This window comes from Tachypleus tridentatus, chromosome 4 (genome assembly GCF_004210375.1).
Source record: "Tachypleus tridentatus isolate NWPU-2018 chromosome 4, ASM421037v1, whole genome shotgun sequence".
NCBI classification, from domain to species: domain Eukaryota; kingdom Metazoa; phylum Arthropoda; class Merostomata; order Xiphosura; family Limulidae; genus Tachypleus; species Tachypleus tridentatus.
Window position 1 is genome coordinate 121,858,173 of NC_134828.1, and position 10,195 is coordinate 121,868,367.

The 10,195-nt window shown below is 28.9% G+C and overlaps 1 long non-coding RNA gene across 1 annotated transcript; it reads right to left on the bottom strand.

Moving 5' to 3' along the window:
- Positions 1-546: 546 nt before the first annotated feature.
- Positions 547-6,948, bottom strand: LOC143248414 (uncharacterized). The gene is made up of 3 exons (XR_013026974.1): positions 6,774-6,948; positions 5,103-5,173; positions 547-2,039 (listed from the first exon to the last, which is right to left on the bottom strand). It is a non-coding gene; the product is annotated as an uncharacterized LOC143248414 (long non-coding RNA).
- Positions 6,949-10,195: the final 3,247 nt, after the last annotated feature.

Here is a 10,195-nt window from a genome sequence, read left to right on the forward strand (position 1 = left end):
TCTGAGTGTGATGTATTTCTATATACAATATTTCAGAACAGTATTAACTATTTTACAAAAGGTACATCTTCAAAGTCAAACTATTTTCATGTTCAGTCTGAGTGTGATGTATTTCTATATACAATATTTCAGAACAGTATTAACTATTTTACAAAAGGTACATCTTCAAAGTCAAACTATTTTCATGTTCAGTCTGAGTGTGATGTATTTCTATATACAATATTTCAGAACAGTATTAACTATTTTACAAAAGGTACACCTTCAAAGTCAAACTATTTTCATGTTCAGTCTGAGTGTGATGTATTTCTATACACCATATTTCATAACAGTATTAACTATTTTACAAAAGGTACATCTTCAAAGTCAAACTATTTTCATGTTCAGTCTGAGTGTGATGTATTTCTATACACCATATTTCATAACAGTATTAACTATTTTACAAAAGGTACACCTTCAAAGTCAAACTATTTTCATGTTCAGTCTGAGTGTGATGTATTTCTATACACCATATTTCATAACAGTATTAACTATTTTACAAAAGGTACATCTTCAAAGTCAAACTATTTTCATGTTCAGTCTGAGTGTGATGTATTTCTATACACAATATTCAGAACAGTATTAACTATTTTACAAAAGGTACACCTTCAAAGTCAAACTATTTTCATGTTCAGACTGAGTGTGATGTATTTCTATATACAATATTTCATAACAGTATTTACTATTTTACAAAGAATATTAACATACAGAAAAAGGTTGACATAAATAAAAAATGTTTGATAAACTACCTTAACACTAATGACAACCAATTGATAATACTATTAAACTCATCATTTCATGTCAGAGGTTTTTAGAACTCTTAGGTGAAACATTAAGTTCTATTCTTCATAATCAAATCTTTAGTGTATAAATATCTTTCTGTCTGAAAGTGTATTATTTCTTATTTGCAAAATTCATTATCTTCCTCAGTTATAAATATCAAACTTTCTAAGTCTGGTTCAGATCCAGTTTTCAAGTTACTCTGCTGCTGTCACACAGAGCAGAGAGATTTCTGCAATGTAGTTTTGAATAATTAGAAATACTATGACCAAATATTTTTGTATTGAGGGAGAGGAAGTCATAATAAAATACAAATCATAGGAACTGAAGACGAATTTTCCATATTCTTCTTAATTTGTCCATGATCTAAATAAATGTTAAGCCTTATCTTAGCTTCCACCATTTGTTTTGTTGTTGTTGTCAGAAGTAGGATACCAATGACTGTCGATCAAGACACTTGTGGTCTAGATACACTAGTTTCCATAAAATTAGCAAACACTATTTCTCAAATCATTAGGAAACACATGTTTATCCTTAAATCAAAACAATTAACTTCATTGCAACATAAAAAAGAGCTTTACATTCTAGTTTTACAGTGGAAATATCTTTTTATGGTAGTTTTTGTACACATTTTTAGTACTCTTTGACAATTTTAAAATATATAACATGCAGTAGTGAAGCCAATTTATGTAATATCTCTACATAAACTGGCTGCATTAGTAAGAGATGTTTTATTATTTATTGTAACATGATTTTATCTCAAAATAAAATTCCATATTTTAAAATTTATTTTATTAGTAGCTTTCATACACAAGTTTATAAAAAATTATGTTGAAACACACATATATCCTTAATATAAAATGCATGGGGTCGGTTTATTGGACAAATGCCACATTACAGATGGAATGTTCACTATATTTCTGAATTTATTATGTATATCTACACAAGATGTTGCAAGTTGTTAGTAGAATGTACAAGTCTGTTGTATGCTAAATATAAAACACACTGGAAAAGTATTTCTAATCAAGAAAGGATGACAATCTGAGTTACATATTAACATGTTAATGTTTATGTAAAGACTTAAAATACTATATCCATGGCACTGTTTGCATATTGTGCTTGCATTGCCTTTAGAGCCTCTGAAATGTATATTTACAAGTTTTCCTTTTCAGTATCCCTGTACACTGTAAATGATATTTACTCTTCTTCACCATGAACTGTCACTAAATCAAATACATAAACCAAATTAAAAGTTACAAATAACCATCTAACTATCATAAGTATACTTAAATACTAAACAATTTTCATGTATTTCTGTATATATTTGTTAGCAATGTGAACAGTTTCACTACTTTGATCACAAGACTATATGGTATTACAACTAAATATACTTTACTGTGTTTCACACTGATCCACAAGTTTATTTAACAAAACACTCAGATTTGAACAATAATAAAACTAAGACTGGTAAAGTGATAAGAAAGTGTGCTCTTAGTGATGTTTAATATACTTATACATAATTACTTGTTTGTTTGTTTTTTTTTGAATTTCACACAAAGCTACTGAGGGGCTATGGAGTTGCTAGCCGTCCCTAATTTAGCAGTGTAAAACTAGAGGGAAGGCACCTTGTCATCACCACCCACCACCAACTCTTGGGCTACTCTTTTACCAACGAAAAGTGGGATTGACCGTCACGTTATAACGCCCCCACTGCTGTGAGGGCGAGCATGTTTGGCGCGACTCGGGACATAATTACTTTCTTATGTTATTTTATTACATTCTGTACAAACAGAAAGTTAATTAAAAATTTAGATAACATGCATAATGTGGCATAATTTGTATTCATTCACTAATAAAATTAGGGGATTCTGATGTTGGATATTGTTATTCAAGCCACTGTTGTTCATTATTACTCAAGTTTATTTCCCTGGCAATATGTCAACAGGTGTTTGACACCAGATGATTACCATAACAGATGTTGCTATTCAATATCACATTAGAAATTCTTTCTACTGTCTTTTGTACTTAGCAGAAGTCACAAGTACATATTCAGTATTTATTACCACTGCATATATTACTATTTCACATAGCTATTGCAATTTTAAATAGGTAGTTGTGGTAAATGTTATTGGTAATTGGCAATTTAGCAAAGTGTGCCACTGAAGGAATTATTTGTGTTGCCTTATTCTAACAAACACTTGTATACAGCAGGCTGTTGAAGAACAAACATATTGTTATGTAAACCTATCAAAGTAAGCATGTGACTGTGTATGTTTATGTTGCACTAAACTTTGTCGTAATTTTTTAAAAGAAACATTATTCCATTCTGATGAGATTCCTTTGTTACTGTTCATCTTTTGTTATATAATAGTACAAGCTGATGGAAGCTACTCATTAAATTTGTGATCATACAATCTTTGCCTTCACAATGGTCCTTTGAGAACAATTTTACAGTTTGTATGTTACAGGTGTATACCAGTAAGTATGTTTATTTTCTCTTGTACATTTATTTATTTTTAATATGTGGTGGATGAGTGGAACATAAAGCAGAAGTAACAGTAAACTGTTAAGAAATATGTAACATTCAAATGAATTCACATGCACTTGTGTAGTTTAGAATGTATTCTGTATAAATGAATATAAAATCAACTTAAGTAACAATATAATTAAAACTCATTCTAGACTGTCAGAAAAATAAAGAAACAACATGAATCAAAATACAGAGACTGTATTGTCAAGCCTATAGCTAAAGTCTCTAAAAAAATAAATAATTACAGCTGGAAGTAATGTCTGTATTATTTTCTAAAGCTATAAACCCCTCTTTTAGCTCCATGCCTACAGTACTTATCAAAATAGTTTGTTTATTTTTTAAGAGTCCCGAGTTGTCAGCTTGAAAATACAATTTTTATATTTTGATTCAAATTTTCCGATGATCCCTACATCGCTTTCCAAATTAATAATTTTTGATAATAATGTACACATACACATACATACATATTACTGTATATAGATAAGTTTCTCATTCCCACTGAAGACCAAACACTGTTACTATGTTAAATAAAGTCTTCATTACCTATTGAACCTGTTTCTAAACTTCATTGTTCTCATAATTGGTTCTTCTTTAAATTTGAAATCTTAAACGTTTACATAACTTTAGTGTACACACCTATATACTTCAAATTAATTCATAAATAAATACTCTCAAGTAGTAACATCACAGACCAGGAAAATATGGTGTGTGGTACTCGTCTCTTTCAAAAGGAAACACATGGTTCATTTACCTGTTACAGTGTACATCACAGAAGCATTTAGAAAAACACATCAGTAAAAAACTAAGTAATAAATTTTCATAACTTGTAAGAAATAAAGTTCAAACACGTGGCCTTAGAAAAAGAACCAGAACTGATAAAAAACTGCTGTAATATTCCTTCTGAAGTTCAATTTACATTATTTTTGAAAGAGATAATAAAACCACAACTTAGGTATTGGAACATCTAACCTGTTTTTTTGTTTTGTTTAAAAAAAGGGATAAAATTTAATGAGCTTTAAATGATTTGCTTTGTTTTGAATTTCACACAAAGCTACACGAGGGCTACCTGTGCTAGTCGTCCCTAATTTAGCAGTATAAGACAAAAGGGAAGGCAACTAGTCATCACCACCCACTGCCAACTCTTGGGACACTCTTTTACAAACAAATAATAGAATTGACCATCACATTCTAATTATGCGTCAAGTGCCTTAACCACCTGGCAGCCAGACCGAGAACTTTGAATGAGAATATTTCAAACAAGCATAAAAGTTGACATTTTAAACTTTCAATCTCAATGTTCTATCAAGATCTTTTAAACTTTTATTATTAACATTAATTTTTTATACTTTGTTATCTTTAAACTATATGTGGTGCATTTATACTGAATTACTTTAAAAGTGTTTTATCACCTTCTTTAAATTATACCTTTGAAGACCATTTACCCAAAATAACTATTTTTCAAGAAGAATAAGGCATTTTTTTAAATTTAATAATTTTCAATACATTTAAGAAAAAATTCATACAAAAGACACACAGCTTGTTAATTTTGTTTGATAGAGTATATTTAGTTACAGTTTTGTTGTAAAACCAACACCAAACACTTCTACTGTCATCATAAAACTTACAATCTGAAAATCAACACTATCATCATCAACAGATAGATCTTGTATAAAAACAAAACAAATGGAAAAACTGGACAAAAAGTCAGATTTTTGTTTTGATGTTTATTGTAATTTGATAACAGTGATGTTCTTACCCTTGTAATAAATTTACTTTCCTTTTCTTTACTGTTGATAAGTTAGCTGAATATTCTGGCCTTGGATGTTCCTGGTGATATAAAAACAAACCACATTATGATCAAGAGTTCAGGTAAAACATCATATTTATGTGTTAAGAAATTTACATTTTTAAACATATATTTTTGAGAAACTTTCTCAAAAGAATACCTCTAGAGAACATTCAAATATTATTTTTATAAGACAAAGTTTGAAAAGATGTTCAAAGTGAAATACCAGAGAATAGCTGTAAATATAATACTGGAAACAACCAAAGTTAAAGGTCCTGAACACCCAATCAAGGCAGGAAAACAAGGTCATTTACCCATCAGGAACGTCAAACTGCATATGTCACAACCTTTTACAGAGTTAAATTCAAAATGTAATTAAGCTAGTTTATTATCGATGTATACAAGTAAACTTTACATCACAATGTATTTACTGAATCAAATTTTAATTGTATTTAAGTTCTTAGATTCTCCCTTCTTCTATAATTTACTTATTGAATGATTTTATGTAAATTACAGTGAAATTCTTCTAAAGCAGCCACCTTCGGAACTGAGACAAACTGGCTTGATTAGAGGGGTTCCACTGTACATAATTAGGGATTATATAAACAAAAAGGGACTGTGATTGAATAACCACTTTCAAGGGGGTGACCAAACCTGGTGGATGGCCACTTAGAAGAGTTCCACTGTAGTTATTACTCAGACAAGGCAAAAATTTTACAGCTTTCTATTTTATTTATTTATGATGTCATACACTAGGAAATTAGAGTCATTTGGCACGCACACCAATCACAGCCTCTCTTTTACAAGCTACCAATAGTTATCTCAGATGTTGTATATCCATAGACTTACTGCTGTACTAACAGGGGGCATTTAGTGTGGTAGTGCCATTAGTAAAGAACAAAAACAGATGCTGGTAAACAGTACATTTTATGTTTTTCATGAATATTCTTTATTTATTACTATAAAAGTAACTAAAATGAAAAAGCAAAAACGTTGTTGGATTAGCTAAAATAAAGAATAACAATTAATTATTCTTCATATTGTTTAATGTAATTCAATAGGGTAACATGAGCTGAATGTACACCAAGTGATTTAAAACTTGTGATGAAGTATTAATAGTTACATGTGGTTCAAAAGTTGATAAAACTATGAGATTAAGAATAAACAACAGATGTCACAAGTTTTTAGTTATTTAGGATAAACTATCACAGTCAATTTGCTGTCATTCTAGCACAATAAAAATGTAATTTACAATTATTTCATAATTTTTATGATGGTTATGAGGGTGTTTAAATTGACTGATCATTTAGAGAGTTATAGTTTGTAAAATAACAGATAAAATAAACTTTTTACTGACAGCAAACATCTGATATTTATTAAGGAGGTTTAAAGAACTACATAAGTGAAATTTGAAAATTTTTAAATGAAGTATTTTTAATTTTAACATAAAAAATCACTTTGTAATCAGAACAGTCAACACTATGACAACATATAAATAAAACATTTTTATGATTACTGTCAAAGTTTGTGATGACACAACTAGTACCTTCAGAATCACAGTAGGTATACTGCCATGGTTAAAAGTTCATGTTAAATACACAAGCCCATTGTGATAAAGTTAGTTACTAAGGTACACATTACCTCTAAAGTATCAAAACTAGTCATATCCCAGTGGTGGGTAATTATTTCCAAATACTTTTTCCACAATTCAAGAAATATTACAGCTGAAAGTAAATAAAAACAAAGTGAAAGGTTTATCATCAGTAAAGACAGAAATTGTAACAGAATATAAATCACTCTTTAAACTGATGTGACTTGTGACAATTAATTCAACTATTTTGTTCACCAAAGTGTTAGTAATTAAAACTTTGTAAAGTGTTTTCTTTTTTCCTTGAAAAGTCCCAAATTACAGATAAAGAAATTTCAAAGTAATAACATGTTTTTGGAATTATGTTGAAGTCTTTGATGGGAGATTTTAGTTATAGAAGTTTGAAGTCTTGGATGTGAAGCAAATTTGATGTGCTTTATGTTGGTTTGAAATTAAGGCCATTTCAAGTAGTGTAAATATACAATGTTGGACGTTTTTATGTTGAAGTAACCCTTTTGCTATGGGTGTCCATAACTACACATCTCATGAGGATTTTCTTAGTGAGTTACTTTCCCAAAATTCTGGTCCTTTGTAAAGGTCAGTTTTATATTACTGTACATAGTAACATGAGCACACATGCACCATGTCATTGTAACTTCTATACTGTTATCCAGGCACAGTTGAAAGATCAATATAATAAAAATAATAAATGTATATTCAGAGAGTGGACAAGAAAAGTGACCCCCCTTTAAAATTCTGTTAATTTTATATATTTTATTAGATAATAGAAAAATGTGTAAAATGCACTTCATGAGATCTGTTCAAATATGATATCAAATAAATTAACAACATTTTTCAAGGGAGGGGCACTTTTCTGTCCTCCCCTTGTACATAAATGTTTAATGTTATCAAATTTAAGCTATTTTATATGAATTATAGTTTGTAGTTATTTCAGAATGAAAAAAAAGCATTCTTTATATTAATTTCGTAATTGTTTATAGTGGTCAAATCTGTCAAGTCCATATAGAGTTTCATTAGTAAAAATAACAGACAAAACATTAAGTTTTTTTCTGTACAAAAATGTTTGATAATTATCTGGAGGTTATAAAAATTTTGTATGTGAAATTTGAACATTTTCTGATGCATACAAGTATTTTTAAACATAAAATCAAAATTACTATGCATGTTGGATAGTCAACATGCAAAAAGAAAATAGTCACAAGAAAAGCATTACTTAAAAAAAGTATTAAAACTAAATAACAATTTGATATTTTGTGTATGAAAGTTCTAACAGAGTCTGAAGTAGAGAATAATATTTATTCAACTTTAACATGTAAATCTATATAATACTTTCCCCAGAGTGACATAAAAATAGCAAAAAATACAGCAGCACCAATGTTGAAAAGATGAGTTATTCTGACAAAAGTGCATGTCTGTCCTGATATTCCATATCTACATCACATAAAATGGTGTTCTTGTAGTCTTCACAAATGTCCTTACTGTAAAAAAATGCAATTTTGTTTCAAGTTTATATAATAAACACAGTACAGCTGTACATTTATATCAATCATAATATACAACTATCAATTTCAATGATAATGACACATAAAATAACTGACTAATTGAAATTATGTTTAAATCAATTTATCACAAAAATTACTAAAATATTTTAATGGTTCAAAACACATCAACCAATAAAAATTAATGGTTCCAATTATTATTCTTTACAATTATTCCAGCTACAAATAGCTTGTGTGAAAATAATTAATTAGCTAAACAGTGATTAATTACGTCCAGTGATTAATCACTTACCACATTCCATCAATCACATAGCTCTAAGTAACTGATTTATCTGAGGTATAATTTAGAAAGTGATCAAACATGAGTTATAAAAATAATAAACTGTTTGGTAACTCTTTTTTTCTCCCCCTTATTCAAACCTGTGAGCATCACTCATCAAGGTGAAGCACCCATACAGAAAACACAACACTCCTCCTTCTGAAGCTGGAATCAGCATACAGGTGTAATATCCAAGCCAAACAAAGTACAGGCTTATCTTAACTCCAAAATACTCCTTGAAAAAATTGAAAGGAACAAACACTGAAGTGATTCTTATTAAACAAAATATAGTGCATACAATAACTAATGAGAAACTCAAAAATATCCATAATAATTTTTTTTTATAAAGAGTTGTCTCAATTGTAAACTTTGACTGGTATAAGAGCAAGGTGATTTTCATGCTAAAATTAATACAATTTATATATTTTTAATATTACAGTTTCCAAATTTCATTTGCAAAGCTTCTACAATCTTCTAATTGAATATCAACTTATTTTTTGGTAAAAATGTATGTTATGTATTATTTTCTCTACACTTACACTACATGAGGTTAGGCCATTTGTTTAACCTTGTAACAAAAAAAAATGAATATTTTTCCTTTCTACAAAAAAGCTTATCATTATTTATCCCGACTATCGTCAGGCTTGCATCAGTTAAATATGACAACTTCCTTTATACTAAGCCTATGTAACAAGTTAGGAATAACCTTATGTATACTTAGTTCAAATTACAGCATAAAATTATGTAATACACACATCTTCATAGGTATATACACATATTGCAAAAAAATTAATCTATTTCTTCATTTATATTTTCTAACGTTACCTAATAAGTATTTTTTTCATTTATAACAAACCAAATTTGTACATAAAAATAACAAAAATCTAGTACTTAATTGTGAATGCTGCAATTCTTTTTGTTGTCAAAGATTTAAAGTGTTGAGACATGCTAACCCAAATTTTCAATGGTGATGTTTTTTATTTTTTTCCAAAATTATTTATTAATTTCAAACACAATTTAGAGCACAATTAATAATAAACCCAAAGCATACAATGTCCTATAATTATTACAATTTAACTGTTTTTCTAACCAAACATTGTGGATCAAAACAATTTCCTTAAGCTAGTTAAAGTAAACTGAGTGACAGCCGATTTAAATCTATGTTCCGAAAAACTTCAAAGCCATCCTGTGAACGAGATGGCATTATACATAAAACAGAAGATTAAATATTTATTTTCTGATGGTTATCAATAATGTAATATCAACTGTCAAAGACAGAAAGATATTTTGTTTCTTGTGACGAAATATTATCATGAAATGTATGTGTATAAAGAAGGGGACACACAAAGAAATTAAATCAGCCTTCAAAAACATAGTTGTAAAGTGTCGTCTAAAGAAAATACAGAAATATCCAAATTATCTTTGTTAACCTGAAGATGACATAAGAAGTTTGAAGCCTTTTTGTCTACTTTATTTTAATAAAAGTTTTAATACCCACACTGGCCGTATTGAAATACATTGTTACATCAAGTAGGTTTCTCGTGATCACGAAGTACATTCTGTTGAAGACTAAAAAAAAACAAAAAACCTTAACTTTATATGACAGTCTGATGGCAGAATTAGTAGCTTTCCCTAT